Source organism: Tachypleus tridentatus, chromosome 1, assembly GCF_004210375.1.
Source record: "Tachypleus tridentatus isolate NWPU-2018 chromosome 1, ASM421037v1, whole genome shotgun sequence".
Taxonomy (NCBI): Eukaryota; Metazoa; Arthropoda; class Merostomata; order Xiphosura; family Limulidae; genus Tachypleus; species Tachypleus tridentatus.
The window spans coordinates 4,825,883-4,847,508 of NC_134825.1; the positions used below are offsets into that span (position 1 = coordinate 4,825,883).

Consider the following 21,626-nt stretch of genomic DNA (forward strand, 5'->3'; position numbering starts at 1 on the left):
ACTAAAAATTATATCTAATGACACATGATAATGATAATTGAAAGTTATTGTTTGATATACATGTGATAACGTTACTGTCTTTATTGTTTGATATACATGTGATAACATTACTGTCTGTTGAAAGGGTGGGGGCCAACAAAATACCTGCTCAGAAGGGGAGAATGCCATATAAAGGTTTGGATGCCACTTGGCTAGTGTGTAAGAACAGTGGCTATAGTGAGTCATACACTCAAATCATCAGTGTTTAAATCCAATATAATAATTCATTCTGAGGATATAAGAACTCACTTCCTTGTATCTACTGTAGTCATGAGATTCAAATATTAAATCAGTATGGACTGCAGTTCATTTAATAATATACTACAGAACACAGAACAATCATCTGTCAATGTGCATATTTATTGCTCTCAAACCTATAAAAAATACACCAAGTAAATAATTTTGGCACATGTGCAAAAAAGGTGTATGAATACATCAAATTCCATAACTAGAAAAATGGTAAAACAAGTGGTGATTTTAAGACCTATATATAAATAAGATACTTTACATATTTTGCATATAACACCAAGATTCATAACAACACGTGACCAATGCAGCAAAACACAACTTCAAGTTACTTAGTCTATTAACACATTCGGGTACTGGGTACATTCTTTCAATACATTTGTACATTACCAAAGAATGTTAGTTATAACTTTAACAAGAAACATAATTCAATACTGAGTGATATTACATTGTTCCTTTGTTTATTTGTTTTGAATTTTGTGCAAAGCTACACGAGGACTATCTGCACTAGCCATCCCTAATTTAGTGGTGTAAGACTAGAAGGCAGCTAGTCATCACTACCCACCACCAACTCTTGGGCTACTCTTTTACCAATGAATAGTGACATTGACCATAACATTATAATATCCCCATGGCTGAAAGGGTGAGCATGTGTGGTGTGACTGGGACTTAAACCTGCAACCATCAGATAATAAATTAATGACACTTTGTGTTCCTGTTATTTCTTCTAATAAATTTATTTGTTCTTTAATTTCTCTTTCAATTTGTTTTCAACAAATTTACAGGGAACAAAATTCAGATACCCCAGAAGTATATTTATTTTTTTAGTCAATATTAACTTCTTATTATGAGTAGTTTTTTTCAAACTATATAAAAATAATTTTTAGTTTCTTACAACACTTCTGTCCAGTCTAAAATCTTTGTTACTATGCTTCATAAGTTTGTGCCAACAAAAGAAGTTGAGTTTTTTTGTTTTTTTTTACTATCACTGATTTGGTACTAGTAAAAAAAAATCATTCTTAATATCACACTATGATTAATGTTTTTGTATTGTCATACATATTATTGTTTTTTTTTAGTTTAAGGTTTTAAGACTATTTTAATTTGAGCTAATTTTCACTGTTACCCATTCTAATGGTTAAAATTATCCATTATGTAGACAGTTAATATTTTGTAATCACTACTGCTGTTCATTTCTGTATCAAAAGCATAATTTCATTAGTAACATTCCAATACCAGAACATATATTTCAGTCAGAGTTTTAAAATCACAGTACTAAATCAAAAGTTAAGTTTCATAGGTTGTTTAATCATTCTACATCAGAGGTTGAAGTGTCATATTTTGCTTTCAACATTTTCCTGTTCTAGACCAACAATTAAAGTGTCATAGTTTTCATTAAACATTCCTCAGTTCTTGATTAGGTTAGGAAATCATACTATGGATTAGCTGCTGTCCACTTTTACATCACAAGAACTTTAGTTTGTAGTAATTAACACCTAACTTGAGAAACTAAAGTATAATAATATAAAAGCATCAGTTTTCTGGTTTCAATCAGAAGTTAAGTTGTTGTAGTATGAACTTATCACACAGGTCAATTGGTCAGAGGTTAAATCAAGTTATTCTCCATTTAGTTCCTGACCATATGCCAGACTTAGAATAGATTCAGGTATATCATGGCCATGAGCCACTCTGCGGTGATTGATAAGGCTTCCTGTACGCTGGTAAACCTGTCCACAACTCGGACAACGTAAGCTCTTCCTTGAACTGTGTTTGAAGCGTCGATGTCGGCTTAATCCTGATGTGTGAGCAAACACTGCTTGGCATATGTCACATGTAAGTTTACCTAATAGTTTTAGAAAAACGAGTTCAGCAGTTTACTTGAAAACTAACTGTATAAATACTTAAAATTAACATTTCAATAATAATGTTTAACATTAAAGTTGTAATTTAAACATGTAATACCCTACACAATTAACATTTTTCTTTTACAAAATATGAACAAGTAATACATGAGACAAGAAAAAAACGTTAAACATTAAAAGAATTAATCAATCTTCAAATTGTTTTTCAGTTAACAAGGAAAAAGGTTAACTTTCAATAAAATAAATATTGAATACCAGTATGTTACTGATAACCAAATGTAAAGCCACAAATTAAATCAAATAAAGATCAAAACTTCACTCAACAACTGTATTTATACCATCTGTTTGAAAAGCATGTATCCAAACCTAGTGACCAGGTTTGAAACTTTTACTGATTCCTTCAATTTCCCTGTATATTCATGAATATGTAATAAACAAATAGAAAAAATAATAATTTCTACTGATTGAACATATAAGTATCTAGAGAAATGATCTATATATACACTGAACTAGTAAACACACTTTCTTTTTGTGTGTTATATGCTTTGATAAATATATAGGTATGCCACATTAAAATAGCAAAAAATGACTTTTAGAAGTAGGAAATATACATTTTTACAGTAGCTTTATCAATATGCAACTATAACGGTCTTAACAACTGCAATGATATGAGACAGCCTGATGAATTACTTAATAACAAACTTTGATTACACAACTATAACGGTCTTAACAACTGCAATGATATGAGACAGCCTGATGAATTACTTAATAACACTTTGATTACACAACTATAAGTCTTAACAACTGCAATGATATGAGACAGCCTGATGAATTACTTAATAACAAACTTTGATTACACAATTATAACAGTCTTAACAACTGCAATGATATGAGACAGCCTGATGAATTACTTAATAACAAACTTTGATTACACAACTATAACGGTCTTAACAACTGCAATGATATGAGACAGCCTGATGAATTACTTAATAACAAACTTTGATTACACAATTATAACGGTCTTAACAACTGCAATGATATGAGACAGCCTGATGAATTACTTAATAACAAACTTTGATTACAACCTTTATTTTATTTTATAATGACAGTGTGGAGAAACATTACAAGGTCATTGTACCACACAGAATATAACTGATACTGTCAATTATATATCAATGAATTTGACTGACTAAAGTTGTTACTTTAAATATTCTACTTCAGCACATACAGTTTTAGTTGGTGAATAAAATCTGTTTTTAAAGCTTGAACTTCAACAATAGTTTTCATTGAAACTAATAATGATGATATCAAACTAGACAGCTAAGTTATAGTCTAAAATAAAAACAATGTAAGAAGGAAACATACTTTCTGTAAGTTAGGATTGTTTACAAATTTCAACTAAGTTATGAATTTAGTTTGAAGGTGAAATTTGCATGTTAAAACCTCTGGACAAAATTTTTAAGCCAATTTAAAAACTTCTCAAATGTTGTATATTATATATGTACAGCATCACACATGTATATATTAGTTACATTTCTTTAAAATAATGTTTCTTCCATGTTTACTTATTAAACCAACAGACTAAGTGGAAATTTAAAAACAAAGATCAGAAATACTACATGAGTATATATCTTAATAAACCTAAGGTATATAACATACTTCAAAAGATAAATTACAAAAATAGAAACATACAAAATAAGTTCCTATCATTTCCAAACCAACAAAATTGAAAACAAATTTTCAAGAAACATTCTGTTTACTTCCCATCCATACAAAACTGTTACAATTATCACACATAAGTACGAAAGTTCATTACGATAATATAATAACTGACTGGCAAACAATGTGTAAGCATAAGGAACAATTTTATTGATGGTGGAACAGACTACATGTTTCAACAGAACACTGGTATGTCTGTAAAAAGTCTAAGGTTCCTTCAAAACATGTGGTATGTTTCATCATCAATACATTTCTTTCTTATAACTAGTTTGCTAAACTATTATTATTCACTTATTTATCACAAGAAAGCTTTGTTAAAATAATTAAGTTTTTATTAGGGGCTGTAGTCCCAAACATCCAGACCCAGGGAACCTATATTGGCTCCCAAATTCTAGAATTTATAGAAAAGAATCCCAGAGAACTTTATTACTGTATCAATCCTTTCTACTCTAGAGGTGTTTCACTGATACTGTTTTTTTCTCTCCTAAAGAGGCAATAACCAAAATTCATGAACATTTGTACAAACTTACAAAACATTATCTAATTTGACTTTTAAAAAAGGTTTATATATTCATTTAGTATACCTATAAATTTTTAGGTTGTCAATTTTTCAAAACTGTTTCAAGACAAAGTCAATACTTTAAACAATAGTTTATACCATAAAGTTCACACAGTTCTAACAACATAATTCAGAGATTTGTGTTCTTTAAGCAAACTGCTTAACCCTTTCGGCGCAGTTGGGGACCGCAGTCGACTTGAAGGTTCAGCACAGCAGGTGATCTTCATCAACAAGATGTAAACAACAGACCCTCGTGGCTAATTATCATAATCACACAGGCCTGTAGACCCACTTGAGGCTAGAACCACGTGTATTCATTGTTTACTTGGGATTCCCAGCAGGTATTTAAACTGGAGGTCACGTGATTTCTTTGTTTTCTAGCCTGTTTAGATCATACTGTTTATTTTTTTAGAAGACGCCTTCCTTGCATATTCTGTTGATACTTGCGATGTTGTTACAATGCCAAAAGGAAAAGCTTATACCACTAAAGAAGTAATCGATATTATTTGTAACGATAAAGAGAGTGACAAAGAGTTTGAGCCAGGTGATAATGAAAGCTTACTTGTAACGGATGAGAGTGATAAGGAAGACATTCGTGGCCTGGAATCTGCCCCCCCCCCTTTAGGTAAGGACATGGTGTAGTTAGGGTCATATATCTTATTGCATAAACTGACTGACCAAGTCTAGTTCTTGTTAACAGATATATAACATATTGTGCAGACTGCAAGAGCAACGGTGAAAAGCCGGTATCTCCATGACTATTCAGAGATCAGATTATTCAACATCTGCTGGAGGGACATGTCAGCAAAGCCAAACGAAAAGGAAGACCAAGTACTGATAAAGGTCAGTGCTTGGTGGAAAGACATGGTATTGGACAATATGAAGACAAAAAACACAAACCTGATTGTACTGTTTGCAGCAATAGATACACAGCTGGATGGAAAAGAAAGCAGACTAATTATTTCTGCAAACAGTGCAATCTCCCCATGTGCTTTTTACCATGCCATGAGATATATCATAACCACAAAGACTATTGACGGGCTGCTGTATACAATTTATAATAAATTATTGTGCTTTACATGGCACTTCTTCATTGTGTATTAGGGTGTCTTCCTTTATTCCTGTTATTCTGATGTATTGAATTTAACACATATAGTATTAGGTACAATCACTGAACGTTCCAGGGACTTTTGAGTTATTGCCAAGATATCATGCTTTTAGTACTGATACCATAATTAGCTGAAGTGTCAAACATATATATTTAGCACCATGCCAAACATTACAATTTTTTATTCAGTGCCAAAAGGGTTAAAAATCATTTTGTTAATACTCCCACATTTAAACAGATTTTTAAACAATTAAAAGTTTGTAGAAATGTACCTTTACTTACTTACTGTTGAAATGTACCTTTAGTTACTTACACTATGAATAACTCTTGCTGAATGGTGGTAATACAGAAGCAAATATGTGTGTGTGTTTTTTATAGTAAAGCCACATTGAGCTATCTGCCGAGTCCACCAAAAGGAACTGAACCCCTGATTTTAGCATTGTAAATCCATAGACTTACTACTGTACCAGCAGAGGACAGAAGCAAATGCAAAAAGAAATCCAATTCAAGCATTCATAAAGTAGCATTTTTAACACTAGTTATTCATACTTGTGTATGGAAGCACATTGTACTAATGTTATAGTAAAGTGACAAACAATGACTTATAAACATAACAAAGAGCTTTTATTTTGGAAAATGTACTATACATTTCAACTGAAAAAGACAGACATTTTCTGTGATACGTTTCCATCAATAAAACCACTTCATAATTCTTATATGTCATAGTTTTGTAATTTACTAAAGTTATTCCTGTCAATGTTCAGTTTCACCAAGTTTCTATGTTTATGTTAAGTTTTAATTATTCAAACTAGATTATGAATGCAGGTAATTTAATTACTTTTGATTAAAAAACAACAAGAATGTAAATATATAAAAGGTTTAGGGACCCAGCTGGAATATAGGGATTTGAACCACTAGAATCCTGAAGTCCCAGAATTCAAAACAAAAACTTGGGATTACAACCTCTGGTTTCTATCATATAACAAACTGAAATTATCAATCAGTTAACCCACTTCCTTTTCTTTTAACTATTTTAGTAAGACAATCAACTGACTTTAACATTGTTCAACTTGTACAGTTAACTACAGATAAGCAACAAATGTAAGAATTCATATAAAAGTGATATATGTACTCAGCACTTCAAGTATTCTACATAGATTCTTATGACTGTCAGATTCATTACTGTTTATATACTACTCTAATAAATACCTATTGATCAAACCCATCACATAAGTATACTTTATACAATTCAGTTAAACTGAGGAACATGCTGTAACACTTGAAAACTTTTCACTTAAGACTTACCTGTTATAAATGTTGGATGGAAGTTAAAAATGCTAACACTGAGATACTGTGATTACCAAATAAAGTTGCAAAATATTTATAGGGAAGTGTATCAAATAAATAACTTTAAATACTATTGTAATGTTTAAGTGAAAACTACCACTGACTACACTGTTTATGTTGTAACATATCCTAAACTACTGTTAACACTAATTTTTGTTCCAAGAATCTCATATGCACATAATAACCTGTTATCCCCACCTCAACCACTAAAGGTTATATTAACTGAAGGTTATTTGAAGCTCCTGGTTCATGTTTGATTATTAAGCTATTAAACCAACAGCATTAATAATATAAACATCCCAACTCAAGTTATGTTTTCAAACTCCAAAAGAATGTATATTAACTAGTATCTCAAATGACTTGATGACAAGTTATCTCTAAACAATCCAAATTCATGAATATTGAAAAATGTGGTACACTGTAATTTTTAAAGGTTTTTAAATAATTATAAATAAACCTACAAATATGAAAAAGCCCCAAAAACTGTTTCAACCTAGTAAGTTCTTTCTGACTTTAAAATTAACTGCTAAATTAAGTTTGACTACATTAATGTACTCCTGATGCAAAAACAATAAATAAAATCAGCCAACAAAATTTAAATTATGGCTTATGACCATTTTGAGTTTTATATAAACATGTCATTTTACAATAGCTTACAAACATTGTACAAGTTTTAGTATTTGTGTGTTTGTTAATTTACACTCTAAATGATTGCATATAAACAAACATTATTCTTACAAATTATTTTCCACCTTGCGATAGGAAAGTACTTTATGAAGAGAAGCTGAAGTCTTCATACTGGCATATTCATGTTTGGACATGCTAATATGACTAATAATCATTCTTACAATTAAACTAGTTTGGAACAAGTTTGTTAGCACATTAATTCACATACAGGTTCACTCCAAAAATGTTGTATTCTGTTTTTACACAACAAAATATATTGTACACACATCGACTGTAAGGTATATGGTATATGGGTAAGGTATATGGTAATTACTAACAAGAGAGTAAACAAAACAGAATGCATAATAATATGTGAAACACACAATATCCAGCACTGACAAGGCTTTTTGTCCAATACTACATCTTTTCAATCATTAAGGTTCTTTTACTTCAAAATTCCATTTAGCCATGTAAAACACAGGTTGCTTCACTGTAATATTACATCAACAAACCCCAAGACAAGATTCTACTGTTACACTTACCTCACTCTTTAATATTATGAACATTAAACTTAACTGTTAAAACATTAGACAACTATAAATGAACTGATACCATATGTAAAATGTTTCTAGTACAAATCACAGTGAACTTATCAAACATCATAATCCTGTCAGGCATTTTCTTGCAGAGAAAGGTTTATAGTAAAGAAACTTTTCACAAGACATTACTTGTACTGTGTGTATTTCTTAAAGAAAGCATCACCCTGACATCCAGTCCAAATCTGAGATAACTATACCACACACACGCTTAAAATCTAATTTTATATACTTGAGGCATCTCAGCCAACAATTCCTTGCCATTTACGGATAAAATACTGGCCAGAAGAAACTTGGCTGGTCAGATTGATTGGACATGTCATGTTTATCCCTCCTGTGTTTGGTCACTACGTCTGGTCGACTGAAAGACTTTTCACACAATCCACAGGCGTAGGTCAGCTTGTTCTTATGCTTGAAACGTCTATGTCTGCTCAAAGCCTGGGACATTGTGAACACGGCCAGACATTCCTTACACTGAAACTTTTTCCCTGCAAAATCAAAAATACTACAACATTTTTTAATCAGAACTTTTATTACTCATAGTACCTAAAATTTGTTAGATTTACAACTGTAGCTATCTGAGTTACCCTTTGGGTTTCCTTTACAAACCTCAAGTGACAACAAAGAAGACATGAATTACACTCTTCTTTCACAACAGACTAAAATTATAGAAGAGAAAAAGTGACTGTTCAAGCATCCACATAAACTGCTATTACATGCCTTGGATTATAGTAATTGATGTTCCACTTTACATGTAAAACTGAATTTCTTGAGTAACAAGATGCACATAGTGATCATGAACTGTACTTTTGTGTTTACTTTTGTAAGCATCAGTTACAATTCTGTTAAAATAAAATTTCTAAAATATGTTTCCATGTTAAGTCATGAAAATTTTCTATTAAAAAACAATATGTCTAATGGTTCCCACATTGAATAAAAACAATTAATTAAATAATTAATTAGTGGAAATATTCTTGTCACAATTAAGTTAAACATAAAACTTCAATCATTCTCCAAAATCAAATGATTTTTACATAACCACAAAATTCATGAACTGACCTAGTCCTTACTCAGTACTGGACACAGACAAATTATAATAAGATATTAAACACGAGATAATACAATCCTACTGGAGAATCACGAGACTGGAACAGGTAACATCCAAAGAAAATTAAGGCTGAGATTAGTACACATTTCATGTGTTTCTTCACCAAATGTGGCTACATAACAGGTTGCTCGAAAACAGTGTACACCATTTCTTCACTTATTTTTGTGAATATTTTTAATTAGGTAGAAACAAATTTCTCACAATGAATCCTCTCAACACAAAGTTTATAATAATTTTCTTTTTCAACTTTCTTTTAAAACAGGCTAGAAGATTGTGAATACAAGCATAAATTTATAACATTGTATTAATAATGTTACAAAACCCACACTTGACTTGTTCTTCACATTTATTAACATATTTAACATGTTGTCAATATAAAGTGTCAACATCTAGTCGTTTTCCACATCATATAAAAATAATTTAAAGCTTATTTATGTGGAAATTAAAAATATATATAAATTTTTTACTCTAAAAACTGTACTTTTTCAAAACATTTTACTTTCTAATAAATTTTTATTAGAGTAAGAAACACTGTATTTCTTTAAAATCAAGAAATTTTGGTTGAAATATTCAAGTATTTAAGATCAAATAAAGCATAAGCACTTACAAATAACAATATTTCAAACAGAACAACCAGTACAAACATCTGGTATTTAAAAGTACATATAAGAAGGTGAAAATAAACACTTTAAATAACTACATTTAACTTTACATTAACTGGATATAAAAGTTGTTCAAATTTCTTTCATTTTCACACACCATTTTTTGATTTGGAACAGCTATAAAAACTTATATGGGTTTATTCTTCCTAAAAATATACTTTAAAAACAAATTATACACTTCCATTGTGAAATGAATTTTTAAATGTATATTCCAGAATAACTTTATTTTACTGAAATGATTTAAACTTCATATATTACAGAAGTATTCTAATTACAACAATAATTTTGTAATGTAGTTTTATCAATGCATTTTCACATTATCTGCTCCATTCCTACAATTCAAGTTTTATATTGAAGCATAAGATTCATACATAAACGTGCTCTATTACTCACTCTAAAAACATTTATGTTCTGAAAAATTAACGTTTAAATACAATTACATTAACAAATATTTAAAACCACATCTAACAAAATAACTTTCAACTTCTAACAATTATAGGCACATTTTCTGCTTTTTTGAACTTGGGAGGTAATGTGCTTATTTTGTAATAGTTGTTCCATAAATGAGTCTCCTCACACAGTCTATAAGTTATGTTCTTAACTTCATAACAGTTTTTCTATGGATGAATCTCCTCACACAGTCTATAAGTTATGTACTTAACTTCACAACCACCATGAGTAAATTCCCTCACACACAATATAAAGTTTAGATTTGTCTTCTCAAGGATGTAAATTTGAAATCTGAAAATTCTTTTCTGATGAATTTCAGAATCAATATTTTAAAAATAAAGCATGTAATTCTGCTAAAATGTGGAAAACTCACATACTCTGTCAACTTTATGATATGTTTACTCAATCAATTTCAACCAGAAACTTAAGGCTTTACTCAGAACTCAGCGAGTTCTTATTAGAACAAACACTATTCCAACTGAAATCTGGACTGTGCATCCCTTTTACAGAACCACAGATGGTACCACAATAAAAAGTGTATGAATCAACACACTTCATGACAGATATTTAAGCAGCCACCCAAACTATTTGTACCCAAGTAATACTGAAATGTACATTGCACTTGACAAAATTACCATTAACAGGTTATACACATCTTTATAAGAAAATTCTCTATCTTATCAAAGGTTTATCAAAATACTAATATTTTATACACTAAACAAATAGTATCTAATATGCAAATGAAAATTATAACTGTCTACTTAACATTCAAAACAATGTCTCAAATCAACTGCCAATGTTTGTTTTTCATTCACCACATGAAGAAATTAATGTATAACTGCTACTTCCAATTAATAACAATATTATTTTAATTTATTATTAAGTATGCATGAAGACATTATTAGGTGTCAAACCTCAGTCCAATACGTAACACACAAATTGATTTACTTTAAAGTAAATTTAAATTTTTTTTTCTAGACAAGAAAATTATTCATTTACTTTCATACTATAATTTCATTGTAATTATTGTTGATTCTGAACATGTATATCACTGTTTAATATCAGAATATTCTAATATCAAATAGTTAAGAACATTAACTCTAAAGAAGCTTCAAAAGCTTGTTGGTTTAAATAAAAATATATTTATCTGAAGTGTACAGGTCATTTTTTAAAACTTTTATCAAACTGTTGATTCTGCATGAATAAAGACATTTAAAAAGTAAACTAGTTTTCTAATCTAATATTTGGGTATCTAATTATCATTATATATCACAAATATTGTAATCAGTTTCCATATTGTTAAAAATTATGGTGGTTACAGTGACTTAAATAATACTCCAAAGCTGGTGAAATAAGGAGGAAACATTTCAGACTAAAAGATGCTTCCTATAGTTTACTGTACTCTTATTGCTCACAAATATTTTATTTCATGACATTTGAAAATAATAGTAACCTCAATAATTTTTACATTTTTGGTTAAAATACTGAAGAATATATTAGAATCATAATCAGCGATGACGAGAAAACCCATTTGTAGAGAAAAATATGCGTGTAAAAACAGCTCCTCTGCATAAAAATATTTTCTTGACCCAAACCAGCCATTTTTACATATATATATTAGAATCATAATTTTAGATGAGTCATTCTAGTTAAAGAACAGCAGTCAGTGATTCTCAGGAAAATCTGAGTCAGACGTCAAAAACACATAAAAATTACCACAAAATCTGGTCATAGATCTCGCATAGTTAATAATTAGAATGTCATAAGACATTGAAGTCTTTGCAAGATCTTTAATGTGATCATTTTTTGGCCAATGAAGAGATATAAGATGGATGAACTGTCCTCATGTGGTATAATAAATCATCAGGCCGACGATAAGATTTCCCACACAGCACACAAATTTTCCGTGGAGCTCCATCATGCTTATAACGCTTGTGTCGATTCAAACCCGATGTAAAGCAAATTCTGCTTGGCAAATTGAGCACCGATATTTCCTCCTATGACAAAGAGAGAAACAAAATATGCAAATAAACCACATAAAACAGACAGGATTAAGAACTAATGGTTATTACTTGGTTTTCTGAAGTACTCATTAATAAGTGTACTTGATTAAAACACTTCTTAGTTGTTTTTTAATTTCAGTTACAAAACAGGCTTTACAACTTTTTAGTAATTGCCAAAAACTGTTAACTTAAACAGTTGATAAGTGTTACATGTCTATTTCATAGAGTATGTGCTATAAGCAGGCTACAAGCATTTTTAGAAACATTTTTATTTTCAAACATACAATACATATATTAGATAATTTTTGTAATTTTAAAGCTAAATCTGTTTTTATTTTTTAACACACTTTTAACATGATTTCATGTGCAAAAAAAGAAAGAAAAAAGGAATTATAAGAACAAGTATTCTTCGTATGTTACAGTTATTTAAAAAAAAAAATTGATACTTGTTAGCATGGTTTCTAGACGCCCTGGATCTGAGTTCATTAACCACAATCAAAAAGACATTTTTGTTTTTTGGCTCTGCAAGTGGGAAATTATTTTGATTTAGCCTTATACATGTATGAATAGTGAGTTGTCTTCAAGTGAGTTGACAAGTGGTCAGGACGAAGAAAGGACTTTCCACACAGTAAACAAGCTCTTCTAGGAGCACCTTCGTGCTTATATCGCTTGTGTCTGTACAAACCAGATGCAAAAGCATATTCTGCTAGGCAAACGGAACACTTATATTTTCTACCTATAAGAAAGGTAATGGAAATCAATACAATAGAAAAAATAAAAAATTTTTACCAAATTAAATTCATTGAAAACACATTTTGGAATGTAGATAAAGGTTTTTCAAATAAATTACAAATTTTTAAAGGTAAAACATCATAAAAATTTGTAATATCATCAGTTATAGTGTAAAAAAAATTAATCTTAATAGAATTAACAAGACTCATCTTTAATTGTTGTTGAATTAAAAGCTCAAATATGGAATAATTTTACGTGTCATCACAGAGGATTTGATGTCGTAATTCTAACATCACAGAGGATTTGATGTCCTAATTCTATCATCAAATTATGCTTTATTTCTACTTGCTATACACTGCAATATTAAAAAACAAAGAAATACTTTAATGGAAAGTAACTTGTAATCCATATGATGCATTAAAAACAAAGGTTCCTGTTGGTTTGTTCTGCCACTGAAGGTCACCAGTTGACAATGAGTGTTTGATGCATATAATATATACAGTCTGATAATGTTCATAAGATGTAAATACACTTTGAATAAAATTTAATTTTATAAATATACAAATATATGAAATTAACCTAACAGTTTTGTGGCCATTTTCAAAACTTATCCAATGTTAAAAATTCTATTCATCTATATCATCTTAAAAGAAGAAAGTTCAGACTGAAATTTTTTGAATGCGACAGAAAATTCTCACAACTAAGTATTGTCACCCTGCAGAACTTTATTAGTCTTTGTGCTCAATAATACAAAATGTTTAAAACATCACTTAATATTACATAAAGGTGGTGTTTTATCATTTTAAAACTTGACAAGGAATGTGAATATTCTGTGAGATCAAACTTTTTTTTTATAGCAAAGCAGATCAATAATTATGCAAAATAAAAATATTAATTACAGTTGTATAGTTGAATTTAAAGAAATATAATCAAATTTATTGATTCTTTTAATAATGACTAAATGACTGATAAAGTTTGTGAATAATTAAATGACTAAACGACTGATAAAGTTTGTGAATAATTATGTCTTCTAATATTAGTAATTCTGTTTTAATCAGTGAAACACGTAATTACATTTCATTCTAAACATGTTAATAGCTGAAATATGCCACTTATAAATATCTTCTAAGTACGTATAATGTTAGGTTGGGAATGTAACTCTGAAGACATAAAAGAACTATTAAAGTATTCAGAGTACATTTTTAGTACTTAGTATTTTGTTAGCAAACTTAAAAGATTGATAAAATAATCTAAAGTATGTCCCACAATTCTTTGCATCCCCTTACTTATTATAACTCATTATCATGTAACTTACTACATTAAATTCACGCTCACCTATGGTCCTACAATATTTTTATATTATAGTAAACACTCTACACTGCTGAAGTAGAAATTATATGAATGATCAGCCCCATCTGAAAAATAACACTCTAGCAACCTCTGAAATAACTTGACATTATGATTTTAACACACATCACAATCAGATTGTTTCTATTAGATTATGTGTTGACTGGAGTAAAGGCAGAATCTCATCTTTTTTAAGGTAATTAGTTCACAGCATCATTGAACACAAAAGAAACTATAAAATAACTTATTTCAGTGTATGTACTCCTTACTCTTATTATTACAACTAGCAGTGGCACACATAGGATATTTACTTCCCACATTAAAAGCAGTGGTAATCACAAGGTTAACACTACATCATAATTTGATACCGTTTCCTCTATCATTTATATTTTTTCCTTCGAAAGGGATTATTTGGTGACCGATGAGAAAATATTCTGTGTTTGAGCCTCTGGTGACGCAACAGACTGTCTCTCCAAGTAAAGTTCTTCCCACACAAATGACAATATTCCAGTTGACGGGTGCCAGTGTGGCCACTCATGTGCCTGTTGAAGCTCCACTTGGACCATAACTGCTTGCAGACAGAACAAACAAACCCTGTCAAAATTAATGTCATGTGAGATAATATAACAAGAACTCTTAGCTGTACATACTGATACACTTTTCTGAATGACCATTAATATTTTAGTTCTTACTAAGTAATGGGAAGGAAAAATGAAAGCTTTAAAAAACACAGCCCTCAAAATAAGTTAACCAATCTGAAAGTTCACATACAAAGGCGGAAAATACAGGAACTTAAAGCTATCTGCACATCTGTGATTTGAATATTTATTTCAGAGTAAAACTGTTGTTTATTATAAACTGTTAAACATCTACATATTACAGGAAAGTGATATTAATCAGCATATTGCATGTTTGTTATTTCCATTAATACAATAATTTTTGTAACTCAGTAATGTAGAGAAGTAACATCTACATTTCAATCAAACAACTAGAGAATTAAAATGAACACACAATAACAAAGATAAATCAGACTACAAGGTATAACATCAGTAACACTGTCTTGAATAAACAGTACCCTTATTGTTTACAAGTTTGTAAAGACACTGATCTAATATTCATGGCATCAGTGAGATGCTATATCTCAAATAATTTAGGGGAATAATGCATAACTCTAAGAAAACACTTTACAAAATAAATAACACAATCAATTTTGAAACTGAGGCACTACATATGTCATATATAACCATTTATGAGCACATTTTAACTTCAATACTGTTTACCCAAAGTATAAATAATCACCAAATATAAACAATCTTTAAAAACTTTTCTTTAAAAACTTTAAATTACTTATTGATTATCAGGTGTACAACAACTAGCTGAAGGTTCGTATTGGTCCACAGTGGTTGTCACTGCAGTTCTTCAAGTAACGAAGCCTATTCTTCATAAACAAACACAGAAATAGCAGAACGAATAACAAAAAATAAAATGATGCAAACTTAAGTTCTTCAGACATTCACACTTGAACACAATGGTAACTGGATTAATAATTCTGTTGTTTCCAATGACAACACTGTAAACAACACAAACAGCCATCACAGTGAAGAGGAAACTTCAGTGTGATTACTAGCAAAAAAAACTAGTTTTGAAAAGCTTGCTGGTGATCCAGATGCTCTGCATGAGACTATCACTGATACTGAACACAAGTATACTGTTTCCAACTTTGAACAATTATTATCAGTGAATTATGAATTGAAAACCTTGGATTGCTGCAATAATTCAAATGTGGTGCTCGATGAAAGAAGTCTGAAGTTACACAAGCTTCAGAAAGCCAAATATGACAGTTAAAACAACCATTATTGTTTGTAAGTAGTGTAGGAAACTTCTTCTTAATTCTTACAAAAGTTTGAAGATAACTTTAATGTGACTTGTATCAGCCTATTTTTGAAAAATGACATTAATAAATATTCAGAAACCTATAAAACAGATGACATAATTGTAGTCTTGTTCAAAAAGAAATAAATTATACTTTGTTATAAAACATTATCCAAACTTTACTTCATAACCAATGTTTCTCCTTATATTGTAAAATGTTCAAGTTACTCTGAATTAAAAAAATATATTTATGATTAAAATATATTATTTTCCTTGCTTGCAAAAGCTTAAAAATATGACATGTCCAATCCTTTTCTATAAGAAATATAATCCTAAATTTAGCTTCAGTAAGAACATCACTACAGTAAGATGTCTCTGCAAAATGTTAATGAAAAAATACTAGCAAGACAGGTTTTCATTTGCAATGAACTGGGTGCAGTATTGTAACATCATATCGTTGATACATGCATTAAGCTATGCAATGGCTACCTGTACTAGCTATCCCTAATTTTGAACTGACAAACTAGAGGGAGAGCAGCTAGTTGATAGCACCCATCTACATCTCTTGAACTGACAAACTGAAAGGAGAGCAGCTAGTTGATAACACCCATCTAATTTTGAACCAATAAACTAGAAGGAGAGCAGCTAGTTGATAGCACCCATATACATCTCTTGAACTGACAAACTAGAGGGAGAGCAGCTAGTTGATAGCACCCATCTACATCTCTTGAACTGACAAACTGAAGGGAGAGCAGCTAGTTGATAACACCCATCTAATTTTGAACAAACAAACTAGAGGGAGAGCAGCTAGTTGATAGCACCCATATACATCTCTTGAACTGACAAACTAGAGGGAGAGCAGCTAGTTGATAGCACCCATCTACATCTCTTGAACTGAGAAACTGAATGGAGAGCAGCTAGTTGATAACACCCATCTAATTTTGAACTAACAAACTAGAGGGAGAGCAGCTAGTTGATAGCATCTCTTGAACTGACAAACTAGAGGGAGAGCAGCTAGTTGATAGCACCCATCTACATCTCTTGAACTGACAAACTAGAGGGAGAGCAGCTAGTTGATAGCACCCATCTACATCTCTTGAACTTCTCTAATCAATTATTGAGACCTGACCATGATGTGTTTCTGCTGTAGCATTACAGAAACCATGAAACTTCAGGTACACGGTCGTAAATACTGACCAGTAGGCTATATTCAACTAAGTATCAAGAGAATGTACCACCTGCTTTAAGTTCAGCCACAAATGAAATGTGAGAATATGAATTAAAATCAAATCTGTCACTTGTGTTTTCCTCAATATCTGATCTATGACTTTACATATTAATTCTTATATTTTGACTGTTTTCTGTTGTCATAGAAAAATACTTGTACAATATATCAAAACAACAAGTAATATTAAACTTTTTGTTCACATATAATTGAATCACATATGTAACAAAATCAACAAAAGGAAACTATGTTACCAGTCCCAAAATAAAATATGTTTACATGTTTTTCAAAATTTTTAGATATATGTTTGTTTTATTTGATAAAACAATAAACAGAAAATATTCAAAATGAATATGATATGAATTATATTACTTTCAACTCTTCTCTCTATAACTTAACTATGTGTTTAGTCACATACAATACAAATAGGTTATTAAATCTTAACTAAAGGCAAGGGTTACACGAGATATTACTTTCAAATCTAAACCTAATAAGGACAGAATTACAAGCAATAAATACATTTAACAGAAATTATTTGTTTTAATAACAACGAATAACCTGAAACTAAAAAAATTTTATGAGCCATGAAAGTCCCTTCAAAACAGTGAAACTGTTAAGACATTCATCATGTTCTTTTTTCAAGAAACATGACAATAAAGAAAAAAGTTAGTTCATTTCAATATAATTACATAAACCACATTTCACAGCATAATGAACATAACTGTTAAGGTCTGCTGATAATATTCAGAATGAAAAAACGAAATCTGAAAACATTATACTTAGGCAGTCTTAGTGTGATTTTTTTTGATAAACATGTCATATTAATTAGAAAAATAATCCCAAGCAAAAAACATTTCAAAATAAAAAAAAACTGACATCATAAAATGATAGGAATATGTTTTAAAAAGAAAAATCCATTTCCTTAAAATCAATGCTGTTATGTATTTTTCTCCAGTGCTTTTCTACATAACCCTGTGATTTAAAAAACTTGAAACACAGATCACATTTAAATAATTTTCTAGAATGCACCGTCTTTTCATGTCTTCTACAATTACTGTAGTCTGAAAACATTCGACTGCAGATCCGACAACAAAAGATCCACCCTTTTGCTAAGCTTGCCAAGGTACTTGCTACTGTCTCTTCCAGGAACAAAAGGAGACACCTGCGTAACTGAAATTGTTTTTCACTGAATTACATACATTGCTATGTTCACAAATCTGTATGGAAAATAATGGTAAACAGTTCAACACTATTATTATTATTTGCAGCAAACTACAACCACAAGCTATAAATACTGACTACTGAACAACACACAATTTTTAAAAGCAAATTTCAGTTAATACAATTGTAAACTAAGTACCTTGAATCAATTCGACCAAATAATGTTCATAACATTCAGCTGGAATCACACAGTTTGTACATAATGTATCTAATATTTACTTTTCTCCTTACATTTATTGAAGCGTATAAGCTCAGCAAAAAATTATTAGAAGTCTCTGTTAATAAAATATATTTAAAAATAATCTACAATTATTAAGCATAATTGTTAACAAAACATTATAAGAAATGCGCTTAATGATACACAAATGCAAGTATCTCTATCTGTACAATTACTTAATGATACACAAATACAAGTATCTTTATCTGTACAATTACTTAATGATACACAAATACAAGTATCTTTATCTGTACAAATACTTAATGATACACAAATACAAGTATCTTTATCTGTACAATTACTTAATGATACACAAATACAAGTATCTTTATCTGTACAAATACTTAATGATACACAAATACAAGTATCTTTATCTGTACAATTACTTAATGATACACAAATACAAGTATCTTTATCTGTACAATTACTTAATGATACACAAATACAAGTATCTTTATCTGTATCTTTACTTAATGATACACAAATACAAGTATCTTTATCTGTATCTTTACTTAATGATACACAAATACAAGTATCTTTATTTGTATAATTACCTAATGATACACAAATACAAGTATCTTTATCTGTATAATTACTCAATGATACACAAATACAAGTATCTTTATCTGTATAATTACTTAATGATACACAAATACAAATATCTTTATCTGTATAATTACTCAATGATACACAAATACAAGTATCTTTATCTGTACAATTACTTAATGATACAAAAATACAAGTATCTTTATCTGTATCTTTACTTAATGATACACAAATACAAATATCTTTATCTGTATAATTGCTCAATGATACACAAATACAAATATCTTTATCTGTATAATTACTTAATGATACACAAATACAAATATCTTTATCTGTATAATTACTTAATGATACACAAATACAAATATCTTTATCTGTATAATTACTCAATGATACACAAATACAAGTATCTTTATCTGTGTAATTACTCAATGATACACAAATACAAGTATCTTTATCTGTATAATTACTTAATGATACACAAATACAAATATCCTTATCTGTATAATTACGTTACAAACTTAACAATAATAATAAAATATTCTTATTCAATAGACAATAAATTTTTCTCAGCAGATGAGTTTTCAAGAAAAGATGAAAGCATGAAGTGAAGAGATTACACTTTATTTCAGAACACTGTCAACTTTATTTTTTAACACACGTTACAGTACAGTAAACATAATATCTGCTCTTTTTTTAAAGATTAAAAGAAACTAAGTTAAAAAACAATTAAAAATTATTTATTATTTAGCTTGGATTAAAAAATGTATTAAACATTCTAAAAGTTATTCAAAAACTTAACATATTCCTTAACTAAAACGTATTTCCAACAGATACCATCATACACAGACAGTTCAGATATTTTCCTTTTGAAGTTGCACTTTGTGCCCAAGAAACCCATCCCACCAACTTTGTGAAAACTACCAAATGACATTGAGGTGAAATACATAAATTTGTACTACTGCATGATGACATAGCATGTAGCAAAACCCTCCACCAACATTAATGTAACACCTCATTATGCAAATACTTTCTCTACACACAATGTGCAGAATCTTCATTGTTTTTTGACGAAGCAACCAATAAGAGTGCACCTGGAAAGTGAAGAGAAGGAATGGGAGTATATATCGAAGTGAAGATCTACTGGAAATACATTTTGAGAAAAGTATTAACCTTCCAATACATCACTCATCTCCATACACAAATAGCTAGAATTTCACACTGGCAAGGTGAAAGGACCATTGCAAAATTGGTCTAGATGAGTTCCCTTTGGTAAGAATCCAAAGAAGCCCATGGAGTGTGACATCCTATTGGAAGGGCTTCACAGGCACACTCCCCAAGAGAGCCAACATCTCTTCTCATCCAGGGTAAAGAATAAAAAAGGTAAAAAGACTTGAACTGAGTTGCAAAGATGGGTAGAATAGGTATAGGACTATCCAAACACTCACAGAAGTTGTTGGATGGCCAATACATAATATGAATAGCAAAGTGGGTCTCACTTAGACTGTACCTAATGTGCACATCACCTCCTCAACCTTCAGTTAGAACCAGCAGTGAGATAAGGATACTTGTGATAAGTATATGTGCATAACTTCTTTAACATCAGACCCCATGGACCCCATACCAGTCATAGGAGGAAGGCACCTTATTGGACACAAGAAGCACAGATACTTAAATAACTACTCAACCATCATATTATACAGGTCCCCTTTCCTGCTGCAGGAGTAGGGTGTGTAAATGATACATCACAGTTGAATATATCTACTCCACCACTGGATATTCAGGGATCCTCTCATTGCAGTAGTACTAGATATAACAACTAGAGACACAGAGGGCTGAATATAGTGACGTGTTTAAAATCCATTTTAAGATTATGATGTGTCCATTTGGAATGGATGATCTGCACTACACTCTAAAAACACCCCTTCTCTACTTCTCACTGCAGAAGGAAACATGGCCAGTATTTAGGTCCCAATCAGTTGGGGTTCTCCATGGGACACCTCCCTAGCAGATGACAGCTGGTAAGTAGTAAGGGTCTCTCATGCTCCACTCAAGGGAAGAATGAATTTGCATCTGGAAGACTGAGAGAACATGCCCAAAT

General features: G+C 30.4%; 1 long non-coding RNA gene across 3 annotated transcripts; it reads right to left on the reverse strand.

The window, feature by feature from the left end:
- Positions 1-377: 377 nt before the first annotated feature.
- LOC143233535 (uncharacterized) lies at positions 378-12,314 on the reverse strand. Of its 3 annotated transcripts, none has more exons than XR_013018211.1 (3): positions 12,079-12,314; positions 8,404-8,630; positions 378-2,128 (listed from the first exon to the last, which is right to left on the reverse strand). It is a non-coding gene; the product is annotated as an uncharacterized LOC143233535 (long non-coding RNA). The 3 variants fall into 3 exon arrangements; XR_013018241.1 differs by having other exon boundaries at positions 8,375-8,630; XR_013018253.1 differs by having other exon boundaries at positions 9,202-12,314.
- Positions 12,315-21,626: the final 9,312 nt, after the last annotated feature.